This window comes from Sus scrofa, chromosome 1, assembly GCF_054392235.1.
Source record: "Sus scrofa isolate SSC_HxYL_T2T_F1_AM1 chromosome 1, Sscrofa_HxYL_maternal_Yorkshire_Landrace_v2.0, whole genome shotgun sequence".
Lineage (NCBI taxonomy): Eukaryota > Metazoa > Chordata > Mammalia > Artiodactyla > Suidae > Sus > Sus scrofa.
Genome location: NC_139383.1, coordinates 118,465,586 through 118,487,771, shown reverse-complemented (window position 1 = coordinate 118,487,771; position 22,186 = coordinate 118,465,586). Strand labels below are relative to the sequence as shown.

The 22,186-nt window shown below is 47.7% G+C and overlaps 1 long non-coding RNA gene across 2 annotated transcripts in view; it reads left to right on the top strand.

Annotated features, from left to right (window-relative positions):
* Positions 1–8,715: 8,715 nt before the first annotated feature.
* The window catches only part of LOC102163170 (uncharacterized), a 108,640-nt gene continuing 95,169 nt past the window's right edge, over positions 8,716–22,186 (top strand). The window contains exons 1-2 of one of the 2 annotated variants that reach the window (XR_002339088.2): positions 8,716–9,028; positions 11,556–11,752. This is a non-coding gene — a long non-coding RNA (uncharacterized LOC102163170). Of the gene's footprint in view, positions 9,029–11,555; positions 11,753–22,186 lie in introns of those variants that run through there. The other variant, XR_014809945.1, reaches the window with a different exon arrangement.

Here is a 22,186-nt window from a genome sequence, read left to right as displayed (position 1 = left end):
CACAGTGCCGCTGGGCTCTGGTTTCTGGAGGGGCAAAGAAAAGCAGCCACATTCTGACACCTCCGGGCCCACACTCATCTGGCGGATCCTCCAGAGCTGGGGCTATTTGTTCTTGAACACTGCATCTTTGGGATTAAAAATAACCCTCTTTTTGGCTCAGCTGCTCTCTCCCTGCCTGGGGGCAGAGATGGGCGAAATGATCCCAGATTTAGGCGTTTTCAGCCTGGATAGAAATCTACCCACTGTATTCCCCTGGCCAGCAAGCCACCCTCCACCATGAGCCCTTGATTGTAAAAAGGGTGGCGGAGAGCAAGGAATTTGCAGTGTCTACCAGGCAGGAAAGTTACAGAACCTCACTGGAATAGCCACGCTGATGCCACTAATATAGCAATGGAGTGCTCTTAAGAGAATGTGCTAGGCCCTTTATCAACTATTAAGCACCATAAAAAAAATGTGAGTTCTGCTGCAGCATGAGGTGGGATTTGAGGGTGCCACAAGGCTCAGTTTACCCCCTCAAAATCTAGGCCAGTTAACAATTCCACCATTAGAATTGTTCCTTTCATACTGAAAAGTTGTGCCTCCAAGGTGCCTCATTCTTATACCTGGGAGGGTAGATGCTGGTGATTAAAAGTAAGACTTTCTTAGGTTGGTAAACACTGTTTGTTTCTTTTTTTTTTTTTATGGCTACACCCATGATATATGGAAGTTCCCAAGTCAGGGATTGAATCTGAGCTGCAGCTGTGAGCAACACCACAGCTGCAGCAACACTGGATCCTTTAGCCCACTGTGGCACAGGGGAACTCTGGCAAAGATTGTTTCAATTTAGAAACTTACACATACAGGGGTTCACTTCCATCCTGATCCTCAGTCCACTGCTAAGGATCCAAAGATGGGTATAATTCATCTCCTTTATAGAAAAGAAGAGCCTCAGAGAGATGAAGGCAGTTGAGGGGACTTGGCTGGAATTAGAACCCATGGCTCCTCAGTCATGGCCAATCAATAACCCTATTATCTCCTTTGCTCCTGGGGACCCAAAGGAGAGAGGGTGAGAGGGAGAGTGATCTTGAGGAGAGAACACAGCTCAGGAGACCCCCAGGAGGGCTGAGGGGAAGAGGGGCTGAGAGGCAAAGCCATATCTCACGCCTTCACAACCTGACTTGCGGTCACCTCCCTTCACAGGCGATAAAAGGAAGGGTGCTGGAGCTGCCTGTTCTACAAATGGGGTGACAAAAAGGATTTACCTGGACTTCCACCTGCACCTGTTTTGTGTTGCTGCCTGGAGCAGCATGCTGAGAAATACGGGATGGATTCTTGATGACTTCTACTGGTGCTAGAGTGGGGTGAGATGAGATGTGTGCTTCAAGTGTTTGCCATCCCTGCCCAATCCCCCCCCATCCCCAACACACAGTGAGGATAATGGCAGGAGTGGCCTGCAGGGTAGGAGGTGAGGGGAGGTACAGACCACAGCCCCAGACACTTCTTGCCTTGATATCAAGGCAACTGCTGACAGCCTGATGCCGCCAGCAAAGGATGCAGGACCTGATACGGTCCACTTTCCCACCTAGAAGATGGAGTCACAGTGTCTGCTGCCTGTGAAATAACTGGGAAACACTTTAAAAGCGAGATGTCATATCAACCCAAGAAAGCATTCTGGAGGTTGCAGCCATGCCCTTCTTTGGCCGCTGATATTTTCGTGACAGTCAGCGGAGAGAAGGAATGGGATGGATAGATGGGTAGAGACGGCTCAAAAGCTCAAGCCCAAGGAGACCTTTGGGGCCAGTGGAAGGGCTCCATATGCTCTTGGGCAGTGGCTCTCATGGCTGGACAAGGAGAAAGAATTACTCTTAGGTGGACGGGACAGCTCCTGGGGCACCTAGAACTTGGGGTTCTCACGGGAAAACTGGGGGTGCTGAGTAGCAGTTGCCTCCCTACCTGCAAATGACTGTCTTGCTGGGCACCCCTGATTTCTTGCCCTGCCTCCCCAGCTTGGCTTCCTGGGCCTCAAGATTTCTTTGCCCCTCTTACTCTCCTAGGACACCCCGCTCAGGCTTACGCCAAACTTTGCCTTTCTCAAGCCTCTCTCATGCCCTTAACTTGCTGTTCTCAGCTCCTTTTTTTCTCATGAAGACAAAACTGGAACCCTGTTTTTCTCACTGTAAAGGCAAAGGTTTTCTCTTGGCCTCCAGACAGAGCTGTCTCTCTTCACCTCCTTTATCCTGCTACTGCTGTAGAAGCCTTGTCCTCTCTTCTCCAAGGAATAGTCCCCCACCTGTCTCTTTCATCCCATCCACTGGCTGTTTCCTCCTCCAGGATTTTCCAGCTCCTTCTCTGCAGGGACACTGTCCTGCTTTGGAGAGCTTTCCACACAGGCTGAGACATTGCCTTGCACCTGTGTCCTTTGGAGCCACATGTGACCCTTCCCTTCCCGTCATTGTCATCAGCAGCGTGTCCCTGGGGTGGTGGGTTGTTTGCTTGACTGACTGATTGATTGCTGCAAAAGCTGCCTCTGCCTCCCCTCTTCCTCTGCCTTTGGATCCCAGCACAAAGGGTTTATTATCACCAAGCCGTGGGCTCTGGCCAGCCCTGGAGCCCCTTCCTTCCAGCCCACAGACTGTTCACCTGCCTTTTCCCTGTGGTTCCCTCCCATGCCCCCCATGAGCTCAGACACCCAGGTGTTCCCTGAATTCTGAGTCTGACTCATCTCTCAATCAACATCTCCACACCAAGGGACCTCAACTTGTCACAGAGCCTCTGTTTCCCGTGTCAAGTGGTGACAATAATACCTGCCTTAAAAGGTTAAAAACAAAAGTGCTTAGCATAGTACTGGATGGTGTTAAGTGCTCAATAGATAATAATTCTTCTTTTTTTTTTTTCCTTTGCTTTTTAGGTTCCCAGGCTAGGGGTCAAATTGGAGCTACAGCTGCCAGCCTACACCACAGCCACAGCAACTCGGGATCCGAGCCACATCTGCAGCCTACACCACAGCTTACAGCGACGCTGTATCCTTAACCCACTGAGCAAGGCCAGGGATCCAACCCGAAACGTCATGGTTCCTCTTCAGATTCTTTACTGCTGCACCACGATGGGAACTCCTCCATAGATAATAACTATTCTTGATTATCTTAAAGAGCTAATGCATCCTCCTACTTCTGGTTATGGGCAGCTCAATGCCTCAAATTTTTTTTGTTGTTGTTGTTCTTTTTAGCACCTCATCCATGGCATTTAGAAGTTCCAGGTTTGGGGTCAAGTTGGAGCTATAGCCACCTGCCTACACCACAGCCACAGCTATGCAGGATCTGGCCATGTCTGTGGCCTACACCACAGCTCACGGTAATGCTGGATCCTTAATGCACTGAGCGAGGCCGGGAATTGAGCCCATGTCCTCATGGATGCTAGTCCTTACTGCTGAACCACGACAAGAACTCCTAGTACCTCAATCTTTAGCCTGTTCGCTGCTGGACATCACTCCATTTCTTAGCAAGTTTTCCTTTTTTTTTTTTTTTTTTTAAAGCAAATACTGACATAGTGCAAATTATGTGCAAGGAACTCCCTGAAGTACTTAACAAATTTTAATTATTTTAACCCTCATGGCAACACTGTGAGGTATCCCTGTCTTAACAGAGGAGGAAATTCAGGCACAGAGGGATTAAGTAACTTATTTGAGGTCACAGAGCTGGTAAGTGGCAGAGCCAGGAACTTGAACCTGGGCAGAGTCCAGAATTCTTATACTTAACACAAAACACATCTGCCTGTTAGGCTGAGCTTAATTAAAAAGGCACAAATTAACTTCTGCTTATGAGACTGCTCTGAGGTAACACAGAACAATCCCTACATTGATTTCATTAAGGTCCAGACACTGCATCTTATTTGTTTCTCCATTCATTCACTTAAAAAGCACATAAGGAATATTTAGTATGTGCTGGTAAAACGATGTGCCGAGGCCCAGTGGTGAACAAGACAGGCATGGCCTGGGCTCTTGCATTGTTGCCAGTACCTAAGAGCAGCTGATCCTGCCTGGCACACAGTAGGAGCTCTGAGGACAAGAGTCGGCTGGATCTCTGCTGAAAAGCCCTCTATCCTGGTTGGCAGACCCCAGTCATCCCTTTCTGCAAAGGGGTTATGGCTGGAACACAAAGTTCCACTAGAGGGCACCATTCAGTGGAGCTGCCAGAAGGACTTCTGTGCAAGAGGGGAGATTTGAAGGGCAGTGCTGGGGGTCTTCAGGGAATCCTGGAGGGTTTGAAAGTGGAAGAGATCCCTCACATTTTACTGGCGAGATCCTTCAGCAGGGCCATGGCCAAGTTCCCTGAGTCCAATGCACTAGTGGCCACAGGCCAACTGCTGGGCTTTGGAGGAAATTCCTGGGGTGCACTAGACACTCCCCTTTACATGTTCCTGAGCAGGCAGCCCAGGGCTGACCCCTCTCCCCATGCCTGTCTGGAGAGCCCTCCCTGAAAGTCTCACACCAAGGCCTGGGACAAAGGCAGTGGAAGAAACAGCTGGCTTCAGGCTTGCAGTTGTTTGGGGTCACCAGACGAGATGAACCACTATCAGCTGGCCTCTAGATGAACCACTATCAGCTGGCCTCTGTGAACTAGACATAGGCAGGAGAGGGATCCCATGAGGCAGAAAGCTTGACCCCTGGCCCCAGGTGGTTACCTTCTTGTTATGAAGACAGCATTCCTCAACCTCAGCAGCCTGGACCTGTTGCTGCGATGGCTGCAGGGCCCTTCGAGACCTCATCTACTCTCTCCGTGACCACACTCCCATTGACTGCTGCCCCAACACACTGCTCTCCTCATGGGCCTGGGAACTCCACTGTCTGTTCCTGCTTGTTCCCCCTGCCGGGAAGACTCTTCTCCCAGATCTTGGGGTGTCTGCTCCCTTCTCATTATCCTCCTGCTCAGATTTCACCACCTAACATACTCTACTCCCAGCTCCAGCCGCTCTATGCCCTGGTCCTGGTTTATGTTCTTCATCGTATCAAAGTATTCTTTTCAAAGTTGGAGACATGGTTCTCAGGCAAAAATAGAATGGACACACATCAGAGTGTTGTTACCTCGTTAATGAAGGAACCAGTAAGATTACCTAATGCTGGTTCAAAGAGCATGTTCAAGGGTATTAAAAAATACCCTTTAATGGTAAAAAAAAAAAAAAAATCCTTTAAGATTGTTTTCTTCCAGTTTTATTGAGGTGTAATTGACATGCAGCAGCAGTGTGTAGTTTAAGATATACAGCGTAATGACTTGATTTACGTCATGGAGTGATTATCACTCTCAGTTTAGTGAGCATCCATGATCTCATATAGATACAAAATTAAACAGAAAAAATATTTTTTTCTTTGTGGTGAGAACTCTTAGCATTTACCTCAGCAACTCTGATATATAACATACAACAGTGTTGATTATATTTATCCTGTGATACATTACTTCCCTAGTACTTATTTCTCTTTTAACTGGAAGTTTGTACCTGTCAACTGAAAAAAAAAAAAAAAAAAAACACAGCCTCAAAGTTGAGAATTATGTTCTATTCAGGGAAATTACTGAGGACAATATAGCCCTTTTCTATGAATGGGAAGATGCAAGCATCTCTGCTCATTGAAATTATTCCTTTGGTATGTACCTTAGCTATCTAGGGCCAGTATCTGTTTTTCTCCATCCTGAATTCGCCTCCGGACTGGCTGCAGTGGCTGATGGTTTGATGAGGGGCAGCGTTCCTTGTTTACTGAGATGGCAAGGCAACATGTTTTTGTCCACATAGCTTTGGATCACCTTCACCAGCTCCCCTTCCTTTCTCTCCACCTCTGGTATCCACAGATTTGATCTCTTTTTCTGAGTTTATTTTTGAGGTATATTTGACCTACAACACTATGTTAACTCCTGTTATACAGCATGGTGATTCTAAATTTCTATACATTTCAAAATGATCACCACAATAAGTCTAGTTACCATCTGTAACTAGATGAACATGAAAGATATTCGTAATTACTGACTCTGTTCCCCACACTGTACACCTCATACCTGTGACTCATTTGTTTTGCAGCTGGAGGTTTGTACCTTTTAGTCGCCCTCACCTGCTTTTCTCCTCCCCCCACCACTTTTCCCTCTGGCAACCACCTGTTTGTTCTTTGTATCTGTGACTCTTTCTGCTTTGTTGTGTTTGTTCATTTGTTTTGTTTTTTTTAGAGTACATGTATAAATGAAATCATACAGTATTTGCTTTCTCTGTGATTTATCTCTCAGCATTATGTTATTTATTGCATAAAATAATTGTTGCAAATAGCAAGAGTTCATCCTTTGGTATGGAAGAGTAATATCCTTTCATCTATTGATGGACATGTCAATTGTTTCTGTATCTTGGCTATTGTAAATAGTGCTGCAATGAACAGAGGGGCGCATGTATCTTTTCTAATTAGCCTTTTTGTTTTCTTCAGATAAAGACTCAGGAATGGAATTGCTGGATCATATGGTAGTTTTATTTTTAATTTTTTGAGGACTCTCCATACTGTCTTCCATAATGGCTGCACCAATTTACGTTCTCATCAACAGTACACGAGGATTCCCTGTTTCCCATATCCTCACCAGCACTCATTGTTTGCTGTCTTTTTGATAATAGACATTGACAGGTGTGAGGTGACAGCTCATTGTGGTTTTGATTTGCATTTCCATGATGAGTACTGTTGTTGAGCATCTTTTTGTGTACCTGTTGGCCATCTATATGTCTTCTTTGGAAAAATGTCTATTCAGACCCTCTGCCTATTTTTTAATCAAGTTATTTGAGTTTTGGGATGTTGAGTTCTATGAGCTCATTGTTTATTTTGGATATTAACCCCTTATCTAGTATATTGTTTGAAATTTTCTTCTCTCATTCCATAGGCAGCCTTTTCGTTTTGTTGATAGCTTCCTTTTCTGTGCAAAAGCTATTTAGTTTGGTGTCATCTCATTCACTTATTTTTGCTTTTGTTTCTCTTTCCTGGGGAGGCAGATCTGAAAAAAAAAAATTGCTAATACTGATGCAAGGAGTGTACTGCCTATGTTTTCTTCTAGAAGTGTTATGGTTTCAGGTCTTACCTTTTAAGTCTTTAATCCATTTTGAATTTTTGTATATGGTGTGAGAAAATAGTCCAGTTTGATTCTTTGGCAGGATAGCTATTCAGTTTTCCCAGCACTGCTTACTGAAGAGTCTGTCTTTTCCTCCATCATATATTCTTGCCTCCTTTGTCATAGATTAATTGCACATGTAAATGTGGGTTCATTTCTGGGCTCTCTTTTACTGTTAGATTTCTAGGTTAGATACGAACATGGATACTGTCCTACAGGATAATAAAAACATAATCTTTGTGATAATCTTTTCTACTGGGTAGAAATCTATAAGTTAACATGTATCACTCAGTGTCTGCCTTCTAATCAAACAGTCAGCAGGTAGGTCAAACACAGGTACATTCTCTGGGAGCATTAACTCATCTTTGGGCAGTATCACTAATCTGTACTATAACTCTGGAAGGATGTACTGTACTCTCGTTTGCCTATTTCCAAGTTCTGGATAATTTTTTTTTCAACAAAAGCCTGCATCTCAACTGAGATTGTCCTGTGTATTCATTTGCTCATTGCCAGCCTCAATCTACTAGAGTAAAACCTCCATGAAGATATGGATTCTGCTGATCCTGATGACCTCTGTGTCCTCAGATTCTACTTTAATTCCAGGTGCAAAGTAAGTGTTCAACCAATATTTGTTCAGTGAGGAAAATAAAATATTATATCCAAAGTTATGATTGGAGACAGAAAGTAGAATAGAGAGTCCCAGGGGCTGGGGAAAGGGGGTAGTGGAGAGTTATTGTTTCATGAAACAGGGTTTCAGTCTGAGTTGGTGAAGAGGTTCTGGAGATGGATAGTAGCAATGGGTGCCCAATGGTATGAATGTAGTTGATGCCACTGAACTGTACACTTAAGATGTCCAAAATGGTAAATTTTAGGTTATGCACACTTTTCCGCACAAAAAAGTTCTATGATGATAACAGCAGCCTCTTGTCCAGGGCTTGTTCTAAGCACTTTGTGTATCTTGACTTGTGTACTTAGCACAACAGCTTTGTGCCTTAGGCGTTTTCCCTGTATTCAGATTATAAGTTAAGGAATGAAGTAGAGAGAAGTAAATTGCCCGAAGTCACACATCTAGTAAATGACAGAGCTGGGGTTTGGGACCAGGGAGACTGTGTTCCCAACTAGGGGCTCAGTGGATGGCCTGTGTGACTTTCCAAGAAGGAGTATTCCATCTGCTCTGGAGAAGTCAAGGAAGGCTTCCTGGAAGAGTTGGAATGTTAACCAGACACCCTGTCCCTCTGCTGTGGTTGCTACACCTGACACATTCCTGAGGCCAGCTCGCTGATGCTTGTGGCCACCCCCATCCCAGAGCCTACCAAAAGAAATGTGTATGCTGTGGCTGGGGTCAGAGGGGCCAGGATGCAGGCACAGCTCTCACCTCCTGCCTCTGCCTCTGTTTTAGGGATAATGAGCTGAACTTACTGACCTGGAAAGGCCAACACCTGTAAGGAAAGGGGATTTTGATGGCTGCACCTGTGCCCAAAACATACCTACCACGTCCCCCTCCACTACCACTGCTTAATGGGAGGACCCTGTGGGCTGCTGGGCCCCGAGGAGAAGGGTCAAGAGGGCAGAACTTAAATACTTCATTAGCTGAAAGATGCCCTGCACCTGCTCTAGCCCAGCAGCCCACCGGTGCTGCACACGCTTCCAGGGCCTGAGGGAGAAACAGACGTGTGCTCCTGAGAGCAGGGTTTTTTCTTCTCTTACCTCTGACTCAACCCAGAGAGACGATTTCACTGCAGATGGTTCCACATCGGACTTAGCTCTCAAAATATTATTCTGCTGTTGCAAAGGTTGAGATGGCCCAGACCTGCCCCTGGAGCATTAATCATACAGGTCTGGCCCACGGCAAATGCAGGATGTTCTGGGCCCCAAGCAGGCATTTACGACAAAGGGGAAGAGCGTGGGAGCATGGCCTCACTTGCAAGGTATATGGTGTTTCTCTGTGGGCGGAGGGAGGGTGTTTATCAGGTGTCCCCAGGCCTAAAAGACAATGTACCACACGCCTTCTGAGCCACCTCCACCCACCCACCACTGGGCCTCTGGCCAAGCAGCCATTTGCTGCAGGTCTAGAAAGGGACTATTTCTTCCAGGCAGACAGAGGCTCTGAGGGGTTGAGGGAGAAGCTCTGAGAGCTCCCACAAGTTTTTAAAGGAGGGCATTGACCACAAAGCTTCCCTGAGGCAGCTGGGAAAATGAAATATTTGTGGGTCAAATCTTATTTCCTGTTCTCTGATACAATGGCTCTTTCTTTCAAATATAAATACTGAAACTGGTGGAGACAAAGGTTATTGTCTCTGTCAATTCTGCGTGCTTAAACGGAGGCAACTGCTTTCCGGGAGCTTCTGCAAACCCTCTCTGACAAGAGCGACAAGGCAGGGCCTCCATTATGGAGCCTGCCTGAGCGTGTCACACCCTGTGTTACTGTAACCCTCCCAGAGGCTGCAGGCCTGGACCCCCTCTAACAGATGCAGGGGTGGGGTGGTGCTGGGCCAAGCGCGGGGTCGTGGAGACGGTGGGTGGCAGAGCCCGGCCTGTCGAGGGGCCTTACGGCCATTACAGTTTAATCTCCATGTTTTATTCCTAATTTTCCCTCCTTTTAAAATTTCCTCAATTTTACAGATAGAAAACTGAGTCACAGTGTCAATGTCCTTACTGGCTTCTTTGGGACAGAAAACAAATCTGAGTCCCCTTAGCTCTCTCTCCTTTAAGGTCGGAGGAGAAATGGCTCTTCGCTCTGCCTGCCCTCCCCCACCAGGGACCTGCTGGTGGCTCCTGTGGCTCACCAGAGAAACACCAGGCTGGCTGGCCGGTAAAACCCAGGAAGCACCTGGGTGGGGTGGAGCTTTGTGGGGCATGGGAGCCTCTCCTCCCCACCACTGGAAATCCCAAAGAGGAGGGGTGTGGGGAGGGAGAATTTTCCAGAAGTAGACTATAGGCATCCGGGGAGGTGTCCTGGTTGAGCCCCTCTGAGCTGTCAGAGCCCATGTGGGCCTGATATTTTAATAGAACTGGAGGGCCTCGCTCAGTAGGTTAAGGATCTGGTGCTGCCCTGAGCTGCGGTGTAGGTGGCAGACATGGCTTCGATCATGCACTGCTGTAGCTGTGGTGTAGGCCAGCAGCTGCAGCTCCAATTCGACCCCTGCCTAGGAACTTCCATAAGCCATGCATGCAGCTATAAAAAGGAACAAAGAAAGAAAGAAAAGAAAATGAGGGCTCCAGTGGCAGACCTCAGTGTGTCTGTCTCTCACGATACTCTGTTTGGGACGGGCACTACAGTCCATGCTAGGGGACACTGGTTCTGCTGAGTCCTTGGGGCCTCACGCACCATCCAAAGAAATTCCTAGGCACAGAGTGCTTGGTTTCCCCTTAGCCCAGTCTTCTCTCACCTCTTGGAGCCCTAGTGGCATAGGTCGGGGATCCTGTTGATTTTGCAGAGGCAGCTAATGGGTGATGGCTTGAAGTGACATCCTAATTCTCTGCTCAGGAATTGAACCTGAGCAGCCTGGATGAAAACCAGGAATCCTAGCCACTAGACCAGCTAGAGGCTAGAAGTAGAATTGCCCTGATTCTTGCCCCTGTTGAAAACAAGAATGTTTTAAGGAGGCAAAGACTGTAAAAATAGGTGTAAAGTTTATTGTTAGAAACTGAGTACAGCATGTGGGAGAGCACAGAAATACGGAGTATTAGTCTATTTGTCTAAGACAGAAGCAAAGCAGTTATACACATGCAAAGGAGAAGTGAGGGTGCAGGCATCCCCCTGAATGAGGAGCGCACCAGAGAGGTGATTTAAATTACTTATAGAGGACAGTTCTTCCGGGTTTTTTTCTTCCTTTGACCAATTAGCTTGTTTTATCTTTCATGCCTGACCAGATCTAGGGCCCCTCCCCCGATCTGTGTGCACATCTTTTGGCCAAGATGGATTCTAAAGCAGAGCATGGCAGGAAGGTGATCCAGACTTATTATGGGCTGACACCCCCTTCCTTTCTGATCCAGAGGGATCTCTCTGCACATGGGTAGTTGGGGTCTCCCTGACCCAACGTTGTTCTGCCCAAGCAGGGCTCGGCGCCTCTTCTGATCCTACCATCACCATGGTTTGACAAGTTCACAGAAGACAAGTACCAGTTATTTGCCTTGTGCCTGTTGTTATTTCTGTCTTGTAGTATAGCTAGGTGGCTGGTTGTAAGTGTCTAGCCTAGAGTCCAACTATCTCCTGCCTCAGGAAGTGTAAATAGGAGGCTAGTTGTAGCTGTCTATCCTGGAGCCCATCTGACTCCTGCTTCACTGTCATAGAGCAAAAAGCCAACACAACGGAGGAAGAGGCTTATTGATCCTGAAGTCAGGGGGGTGTGTGTTCTACAAGCCAAGGTGCTGGGGTTGGAAGCAAGCAGGGTTGGTTCAGGTTTAATGCTCTGCTGCCCCTATCTTGAAATTCTTGGTAATTTGATCTTTCAGTTTGTGCTTTGCAAGTGAAATCTGGACAATGGGAATGCACATGAGCAGAGATGATTGGGCACAGGAGAGCCCAGCAGTTTGCAGTTCAGCCACTGTGACTGTCTTTAAGTGCTTGTGACATTGGACATACCTGTGAACGCAGAATTCCAGGGAATACACAATGCCAGGGGTTCAGCCAGATACAACATGAACACGAGGTAAGTGCCCGTGACACTGACAACCCTAAGAGGCCATGCTTTCCAGTTGAATCAGAAGTTGCTTCCAGTGCAGAAAGGACCAGTAAAATTAAGGCTAATAATTTAAAATTTTAATTTAGTGGCATTAAATAGCAACTAAGAAATACCAAAACTCTTAAGAGAAACACTGGAAAAGAAGAAAAAAGTATTGTGTTTTAGTTCCTTTAATGGTATTTTTCCCCCTGCCTTTTGAGCAAGGCGTCTCTCGTTTTCATTTTGCATGTGGCTTTGCAGGTGGTGCTGGGATCTGAATCTTGCTGGTTATTTGGGAAACCTGGGGCAACTCTCTTCACTGGGTGGAGTTGCAGTTGCCCATCTGGAAAATGGGGACGATGTGTCACAGAGTTGTTGAGGATTACAACAAGTAAGAGTTCAGGCAGCCAAATCCTTGTCCACCCCTTAGAACAAGGCACTGTGCTCAGTGCTTTACTATTTGATCTCATTTCTTCCTCAACAACGACCGAGTCAGTGGGTGTCATTCGCCACCACATTGGATTTTTCTGATATTTTTGGCCCTGGCACCATCCATGCTTGCTTCTGGAACTGTGCCCAGCTAGGTTCTGGGAACAATCTCTATCCTACCCTGTGCAGTTTGGTGTGTTCTTTCACATCCCCTTTTAGCCAGATGGTGGCCGTGTGACTGTGAAGGGCTGGTCAGGCTCTGTCTCCCAGGATCTGGGTTCTTGAGAGGGCCTGTTCCATCCCTGGGGCGGATGCAACCTGGATTTGGATCCAGCATCCAGGATCCATGGAGTAACTCTGGGACCCTAAGTTTCCGACCCCCTCTTTCTGCATCAGTTCCCCTCCTCTTTGAGCTGCCTACATCCATCCCCTCAGTTCATCCATGTTTAAGGGAACCTGAGTCTCTTTCTGATACGCACAACAAAAAGTCCCCAACTGCTCCCCCTCTGTTTTCAGACGAGGACACCAGGCCCAGAGAGGTAAAGCAATTTGCTCACTGCCCCACAGCAGAGCCAGCATTTGTAGCCAGGCGTCTTAGGAGGCATCACCCTTACCTTCTTCTGCCCCTAGAATCACTGATAACATTACTCCAGAAATGTGAGCTCCTTCTTTTTGATTTCTACCCACTCATGATGTACCAGAGCTGTTTGGGGCTGGCTGCCTCTTAGCAGGCTCCACCTCTGCTCACAGATCCTCACCTGTAGGCCCCGGCAGGAGAGGCAGATCGGGTGTGTGGCAGGTGGCTCCAGGCCTGCACTCAGCCTGGGGAGCTTCCCCAGCCTCCAGCATGGAAGACCTTGGTTGGCCTGTCTCACCCGAAATGTCTCAGGCCTCTCTTTGACACCAGGAGCCTTGAGGGAGGCAGACCCCCCCACTCTAGGCCACGTCAGGCTGGCCCTGTGGCCCTTTGGGCTCCAGGGGAGGTCAGGCCCTCTGTGTCTTGGGAGGGCCAGTCCTGTGACTAACTTGGAAGATGACAGGTGCTGTCACCTGTCCTCCAGGCCTGTCTGGTAAGAAGCAAATACCCCGTTGCCTCCTGGCCAGGCTAGACGACTTCTGGCCTGACAGGCCTTGTCCCTTTCCTGTTCCAGGGAGTCTGATGGTTTGTCTCTCCCTCTCTCCCTCTACGTGTTTGCTTTGTCTCCCTCTGCTCTCCTTGTTTTCATCAATGCAAAGGCAGAGCTACATTCTGGTCCAGAGACACAGCTTTGTACCTTCCATTTTCCCTACGGGGGGGAAACTAATGTTTTGAGAAAAGTGTGCCTAAAGGGGGAAATGTGATTTCAACATACAGATGATGAGATAGTCATGAAAAGGATATCATTTTTGGTATTGTTAATTGTTGTCTGTGAGTATGTGTTTATTCAAGGAAGCCCATCCTTACTTTATCTGATCCTCATAAAAACCCCACTGCCAGTGGAACCAGTGACAGTCTCATTGGGAGATGAGGCCACTGAAGTGCAGAGAGGGGGCTCCTGGAAAGCAGCAGGATCTAAGGGAAACCCAGATCTTTGCTGCACTGCCTGGGCCTATCTCAGGGGCTGCTGCTTAGCTCCAGGTGAAGCGTCTGGCCTGTGGGCCACATGCTTCTTAATTCCCTCATGCTGGGAGCTATGGATGGGACCCTTCTGGTTCTGGAGCCCTCAGAGTCACTCTTTTGGGGACAACTCAAAAGCAACCATGGCATTTGGAAAGCAAACCCTGGGAACAGATGAAGATCTAAATCATGACTTATTCTTGCCCAGATATCAGACAGCAATTAAAATAAGGCGGTAAAACAAAGCCCAGCCAACTACTGCAGACCTGAAGAATGGGGCCGAGTCCATATGCTGGTTTGGGACTTCTGGGCCTCTGGTGTCCTTGGGAAGAACCCTGTGATGAAGAGGCTGGAGGGTGGGCTCGAGGAGAGCAGGCCCCTTGCTGGTTTGCCTTGCTTCCTTCCGCATGGAGAGTAGTGCCTGGTACATAGGAGGTGACCAGCGAATACTAGTGTAGTGAATGAGTCACTGACCTCCACTAGTTCTAAGTGAGGTCAAGAAACTATCCAGGCAGCGGAGAGGGGATCTGTCCTGGGGGCTCCTGCGGTAATTCTCAGGAGAACATGCTGACGGGGGTGCCTTTGTAGGCAGAGAATCCGAGGTTCAGTCTTGCTGAGGGCAACACAGTGAACAAACCCAGGTATCACGGGTTCTAGTTTTCTCTTTCCACCTGCTGAACTATATAGGTAACTCTCTAAGTCCCTTAAAGTTTCACATGTTAACGGCACCGAGCCCTCTTTTATCTGCAGGGTTGTATGCCGAGCAAGCTGTGCTATCTGAGGTGGCCTCTGTATCCACCCCACCTGTAACCTGAGGAGCAGTAACCATAGGATCACAGTTCTGGAAAGGAGTGAGGATGAGAGAGAGTGTGTGCATGCGTGTGTATGTGTGTGTGTGTGTGTGTGTACGCGCACACGCGCATGTGCCATGCACACATGCAGGCATGGTTTTATATATCGTCTGGACTCCCAAGGCAGGTGGAAGCGAAATGCCAATTAGTTGATTAGCTCATAAATATACAGCCCCCAAGCGCATACAGAGGACTTAAAATTCAATAAATTTGAAAATAGATATGTAATATTCATCTTTATATTCTCAGTGGCTAACACAATTCCAGGCACATGGTAGTTTCTTAATATACATAATTTGGATGACTTTATTGGGCTTTTTATTTTATTTTTAATTTTTTTAGTCAAGCCTACAGCATGTGGATGTTCCCAGGCCAGGGACTGAACCCGTGGCATAACAGTGAGCCAGTAACCACATTGAGTCCTTAACCTACTGAGCCACAAGGGAGCTCCTGACCTTTTATATGTCTCATGTTGATTAGCATTAGGGCTCATAAGATAGACGGTCCAAATTTAAAAAAAAAAAAAAAGGATGGACCAACATTGACTATACAGCAAAATAACAATCATCCTATCACGTTTTTAGCTTTCACAGTAACTTCAGGTACTTTATCTTATTTATTTTAACCTCAAGGGCTAGGCAGATATTGATCCCATGTTAACTGACAAAAGAAAATAAAGCTAAAGCAGACAAGTTCTGTGATGTGGCGGAGGACCTTAGCACTTTCATCAGGAGCAACAGAACCCAAAGTAGACCCTGACCCCCTCAGTCTCCAGCACCCACATTTGGCCCCCACTCTGCTCCCTCCACTTGCCCTCAGACAGGCTGACCTCTGTATCTCTGTAATAGGAGACCTTTGAACAACCCTCAAAGAGGGCTCCCTTGGCATCCTCACAGCATCCACACCTACACCCCCTCCTCACCTCTTAGAGACACAGGGGAGCTTTTTAGAAATAGAGCACCAGCAAACAGGCTTCCCAGGGAGAAGGATTAGACCCTAGTGACATTTTCTTTCTTCTTCTTTTTTTTTTTTTTTTGTCTTTTTAGGGTTGCACCCACAGCATATGGAGGTTCCCAGGCTAGGGGTCCAATCAGAGCTGTAGCTGCTGGCCTACGCCACGGCTACAGCAATGTCAGATGTGAGCTGCATCTGCAACCTACACCACAGCTCACAGCAACACCGGATCCTTAACCCACTGAACGAGACCAGGGATGGAGCCTGCATCCTCATGGATGCTAGTCAGATTCATTTCCGCTAAGTTATGGCAGGAACTCCGTTCCTTCCTTTTTTTAAATCAAGAAGTAGTTCGTTGTATAAGCACAGCCTGTTCTGCAGTGCTGGGAAACTTTGCTTCTCAAAGGCATTTCTTCTAGCAGATCGCTGAAGCATGGCTCGCAGGCCTCAGAGGTGTAGCTGCTAATCCGTTGTCCTGTGAGAATGTGAACTGGCAACTCCAGGGGGTGGGGTGAGCTCAGCTCGTTTGTTCCCCAGCTAATGTTACGGGGACACATTCGATGGCTCTACTGCCCATGATGGACTGGCCCCAGCGCTCCCAGTTATGTGTGTGCCACGGCATTCAGTGTTAAATGTCTTTCTAAAATAAGCTCCCTCAGATCGTACGTGAAAGCAACTGGGAAAAGCAGGCCACCCAGGCCTCCTCCCAGCACAGAGGTACAAAAAAGCTTCCTCTTGATGGCGTGAATCCCCTTCTCAGGCACAAAGGCCCATCCGTCATAGCTCCCCAAGGGAGAAGTTCCTGGCTGGGACACTGCTGACCTGTGAGACCGTGGCTCAGCTTTTTCCACCCCCACATCCCCCGCCTTGCTGCCCACCATAGAAAGCACAGGTTTCCATCATTACAAAGTTTCTGTAAAACAACCTCATTTTCCTGCGAGTCTGCCAAGTGTTGTGCATGTCAAAGAATTATGGGGCCAAGAATTGTTCCAGTCATTACGATGCACTGTCAAAAAGTGGGGATTTTTGCCAAAGAAAAAGAAGAGGGAGATGCAACTGGAAGGTCTAGAGGTGGTATTGATGGAATCAATATTCGTATTCATCTCTCCATGCTACACACACACACACACACACACACAGCCAGAAACCATGGCCTTCTCCCTGGTGTTTCTAGATCCCTTTATGTGTATTTCAGTTCCAGCTCTGATCCAAGGGCTACTGCATGGGCCAGCCTCAGGACAGACCATCCCCAGGTCCAGCAGTCTAGGGACTGGGATCTCAGCATGCGCAGTGGACAGCCTCCACAGCCGCAGTACCAGTGGCCAGTCTCATCTCATTGCTCCTCTCACCTGTTACCCTGCCCTGACCCAGCCCCCTACACCCCTTACCTTACTCAAGACTGAGCCACTGAGCACGGAGGCTGTGTAATATGTCTTACTCACTTTGCAGGTCCGCAGCGTGGAAATTACAAAGAAATCTCTCAGGAGCAGAGGACTGGGCTCGAGACGGAAATGTTCCTTTACAGTTTGTGCTTGCATCAGGCAGTAATATTTCAAGAGGCCTCCTTTTGGACTAGGCCCTAGACTAAACACTTTGAATTTATTTTCTTGTCCTCATCACCTCCCTATTAGGATAGGAAATTATTATCCCCTTTATATGAATGAGAAAAACCAAGGCTCAGAACACTTCAGAATCTTGCCCGAGAGCACAGAGCCAGTAGGAAAGGGAGCAAGAAATCAACCCCAGGTCCATTGGCTGGAGAGCCCAAGCTCCTTCCATCCTGTTCTTCCCGTGCTCTATCCCTCCCAGCCCTCCCAGGTGCTCCCGAGGGACAGGACCCAGGCCCAAGGGGGACTGAAAACTGCCTCAGGACTGGGCCTGTGGGGAAGGGGCTGATGATCAGTGGCTCAGAGTAGGGGTCAAGAGACCAATGCATCTCACTAGGGAGACAGCCCCCCTCCACCCCCCTCCGCAGAGGATCTCAGCACCAGGCTGCTTCTACAGGCTAATGGATAGGAAACAGCCAATTGAACTGAAGGGAGAGTGAGGCAGTGTTTTCTCCAAGAGAAAGAGAACAGGGAGTTCCTGTTGTGGGTCAGCAAGTTAAGAACCTGACTAGTCTCCATGAGGATGCCAGTTCAATCCCTGGCCTCGCTCAGTGGGTTAAGGATCCAGCATTGCTGCAAGCTGTGGTGTAGCTCATAGACATGGCTTGGATCCAGTGCTGCTATAGCTGTGATGTAGGCAGGCAGCTGCAGCTCTGATTCAATCCCTACCCCAGGAAGTTCCATATGCCGCAGGTGTAGCCCTGAAAAAGAAAACAAGAAAAAGAACAGGGCGAGGACAGTCAAGAGGCAGAAATACTGCCCCCAGGCCCAAGACAGGAGGATCCATACCTGAGACCCCCCAGGTGAGCCACACAGGGTCCCACCCTACCTGGGACCTAGCCCTTCCCTTCCTTCAGCCTGGGCTTTGGCTGCCCAGGGGCCCAAATGCACTCTCTTCCAGTCCAGGGTCTGCCCGGGTCCAAGAGACGCAGAGCAGGTGGGGCTGAGACAGGCTCCCAGGTTGGCATTGCTGGCCACCACAGGAGCCTCCCTGTACCTCTCGTTTCCTGTCAGTCAGAGACGCTCAGTTTCTCACCCTCTTTCCTTACTGCTCTCTCTGGTCCCCTGCCTTTCAAGACAGTGGCTGCCAAAGCCAGGCCCCTCAGTCGTCTGAGGAGATGGGTTCATTTTATTGTCCTCACCATCATGGTCCTTAGAGTACTCCTTACTGTTATTACTGAGACCCCAGTACAGTTAAGAAACAGGTTTTCTTGGAGTTCCCATAGTAGCTCAGTGGTTAAAGAATCCGACTAGGAACCATAAGGTTGCAGGTTCGATCCCTGGCCTTGCTCAGTGGGTTGAGGATCTGGCGTTGCCGTGAGCTGTGGTGTAGGTCACAGATGTGGCCTGGATCCAGCATTGCTGTGGCTGTGGTGTAGTCCGGTGGCTACAGCTCCGATTCGACCCCTAGCCTGGGAACCTCCATATGCCACGGGTGCGGCCCAAGAAATGGCAAAAAGACAAAAAAAGAAAAAAAAGAAAAAGAAAAAAGAAAAAGAAAGAAAGAAAGAAACAGGTTTTCTTATTCTTTAGGTTCCTAGTGTCAAGTTAAATGACCCCTGAGAGGTCACGCAGGCCCTTGATTTCCCAAGGGAGGGAACTGAGCCCAGAAGGGTAGGCGGCTTTCCAAGGGCCCTGAAGTGCCTTCGTAACCATTCAGGACCCACGGTGGGAAATTGTCAGGGCTAGTTTCTATAAAATAAGAACATTTCCATAAATTACTTGCCAGCTCTGCTCCCATCCTTGACTTCTCTGGGGGGTCAGGCATCTCGGGCAGTTAGTTGGTCACCCCTAAGGCTTGGGAGTACACACAACATCCCATCACTCCTTCAGGAGGGTGGACCTAAAGAAGAGGCCTGTGTGGGCCTTGAAAGAGGCTAGGGCCCTCTGGGCAGGGAATTCCTGGGCTCCAGGAACCTGGAGCATCACCTAGTAGGGGCATACAGGCTCTGGGGAGGCACATCCCTGAACCAGCTCTCTTGCCATCTTGGAGAGCAGCATGGCCAGAGGAGGGCCAGTGTAAAGTCCTCTATAGCCCTCTTGCTTGGGGGGAAGGAACTGGCCATGAGATTTTAGTTAAGGATTAATTTCCTTGCCTATAAAAACAGGAATAGTAATACTTGTAGAATTTTGGGGGGGGGGAAATCAAATGAGATACTTTATATACAAACATGGTAGAGAGTAGGAGTTCCCGTCGTGGTGCAATGGTTAACGAATCCGAATAGGAACCATGACGTTGCGGGTTCGGTCCCTGCCCTTGCTCAGTGGGTTAACGATCCGGCGTTGCCGTGAGCTGTGGCGTAGGTTACAGACCAGGTTCGGATCCCGCGTTGCTGTGGCTTTGGTGTAGGCCAGTGGCTACAGCTCCGATTCGACCCCTAGCCTGGGAACCTCCATATGCCGCGGGAGCGGCCCAAGAAATAGCAAAAAGACAAAACAAAAACAAAAACAAAAAACATGGTACAGAGTAGATGCTCAATAAATGTTTGTTTTCGTCCCTGCCTCTGCCCTTCCTAGCTCTTTCCTAGCCTCCTCTTCCTTTCTCTCCACCACCCCTCCCACCCCACATCCCCACCCTCATTCCCTTTCTTTTCTCTCTTAAGCCTAAGTGGGACTGGGCTGGTAACACCTGCCCACGGTGGCCCTGAGGAGGTGTCACTTCTCCCATCCTGGCTTCAGGACAGCTGCGATATTCCTCTTTGAGCTCTCTCTCCATTTAGAAAATACTCTTGGGAGTTCCCATTGTGGCTCAGCAGGTTAAGAACCTGACATAATCTCCATGCAGATGCAGGTTCAATCCCTGGCCTTGATCAGTGGGTTAAGGATCCACCATTGCCACAAGCTGTGGTGGAGGTCGAAGATGTGGCTGGGATCTGGTATGGCTGTGGCTGTGGTGTAGGCCGGCTGATGCAGCTCTGATACAACTCCTAGCCCCAGAACTTCCATATGCTGTAGGTGCAGCTGTAAAAAGAAAAACAAAATTACATACATTCATCAAAAAGAAAGTATTCTTGGGTTTTTCTGATTTCACGGAAGGGGAGATGCTGCGGTTAACAGAGTGGGTCAGAACCCTCACATTGCTCTCTGGCTTGCTAATGAGAAGTTTGAGAGAGTCCTTCGGGTCCTGACCAAAAACTCTCAGCTTTTCCTTGGCAGAAATGTGATTTCCTGTCAAAACATGCCATGAGCATAACTCACAGAGGTTTATTTTTCATTCTATTTGGTTTTGGAATGGACGAAAGACACTTCCTTTGTATCGCCCTCAGCAGAAATGCACACGTCTGTGTAATTTGCTCTCAGTCTGCTGGGACCTGAGGGTCTGTCAAGGGATTCAAGACACTGTCATGTTCAGATCTCTTTTCAAAGCTTGCCTTTGGTCGAAAAACCCCTTTCAGGAAAAACCACACAATCTCATTTTTGTTTCTTAAGAGGTAAGCCTGTCTATGAACATTGTTGCTATATAGATGGAGAAGTTAAGCCTTGATTCCTAGGAACCAGAGCCTATGCCAGCAGCCAGCCCTTCTACCACCCTGTACCCCAACCCCCACCCCAAGTCTTACATTGAGTCTTCCAGGTTGGGGTCTCTTAGGGAGATACACTTGTCTTTGGTGTTACTGAAACTTTTCCAATCTTGTTCCTCCCACTGCATCCAGTTATTGAGGAATAAGCTTTAAACTCCAGCCCCTCAAACATGTCTTTTCTTTAGTTTTACATTGTTTAGGACCAGGGCAAGAGATCCAGGATTTCTCTCTGGATGGAATGACCAGAACAGTGGTAAAACACTTAAATTTCCTTATATGAAAGGTTTTCTGAGTTGGATGGAAACCTGTTTTCCTCCACATTTGACCCAGTTCTATATTCTTGTTTTTCCCATTTCAAAATGCACTTGCTTTTGAGCTCTAGGTTATAAAAGCAATTCACAGTCATTTCTCTCTTGATTTCATGTATTTGGCAAATATACATTGGGCACCCACTCTGTGTGGGGCATGGTGTTATGCACCTTGAAGGATGCAAAGATTTATGAGCCATGATCCCTGCTCTGAAGTTTTTAAAACAATCCTGGCTTAGTTATTCTTTCTATTAAGATGTTTTGTGTCTTTCCCATGTGTGTCTGAGGCAGTGATTCTTTCCTGGAACCAGAGCTATGTCTAGGAAATTCTTTGTACGTTTGAATAAGGAAGAATATATATATATTTGTTTATATAACAGTTACTGGGTCCCTGCCCCAAGTACTCAGCACCAAGGAGATACAGGGAAGTTCAAGTCAGTGATCCAGCTGAGCAGAAAAGACAATTATTTGGTAACGTAAGACAGATGCCCAGATGAAAATAAATATAACATGCTATAGTCAGGTGATTTTTAAACTTTGATAACCAAAATTTAAATTTTACAATTACAGTACTTACTAAATTTTTTTGGACTTTTTTTAGGGCCGCATATGGAAGTTCCCAGGTGAAGGGTTGAATTGGAGCTGTAGCCGCTGGCCTTCGCAACAGCCACAGCAACTCGGGATCCGAGCCTTGTCTATGACCTACTCTACAGCTCACTGCAACACGGAATCCTTAACCCACTGAGCGAGGCCAGGCATTGAACCTGCGTCCTCATGGAAGCTAGTCAGATTCATTTCCACTGGGCCATAATGGGAACTCCCAGTACTTACTAAAATTTAACATGTACCTACCTTAAGCCTCAGCAATTTCAGTCCTAAATGTGTACCCATCGGAATTGGGTGAGTGTGTTCATCAAAGGCACCTAAGAGCTTTTTCACGACAGTATTCTTTGTAACACTCTGTTCTGGAAACTACTCACATGCCCTGGCATTTGGTAGAAGGGAACAGCTGTGGCACAATCAAACAACGGGATGCTGCACAACAGGAGGAGAAGCAGTCTGAGCAGGTGAAAACATGGAGGAACCTCACAAAAATTATGCTTCGCTAAAGCAAACAGAAACCAAAAATGGTTATTATTATTTTTTTCATTTCTA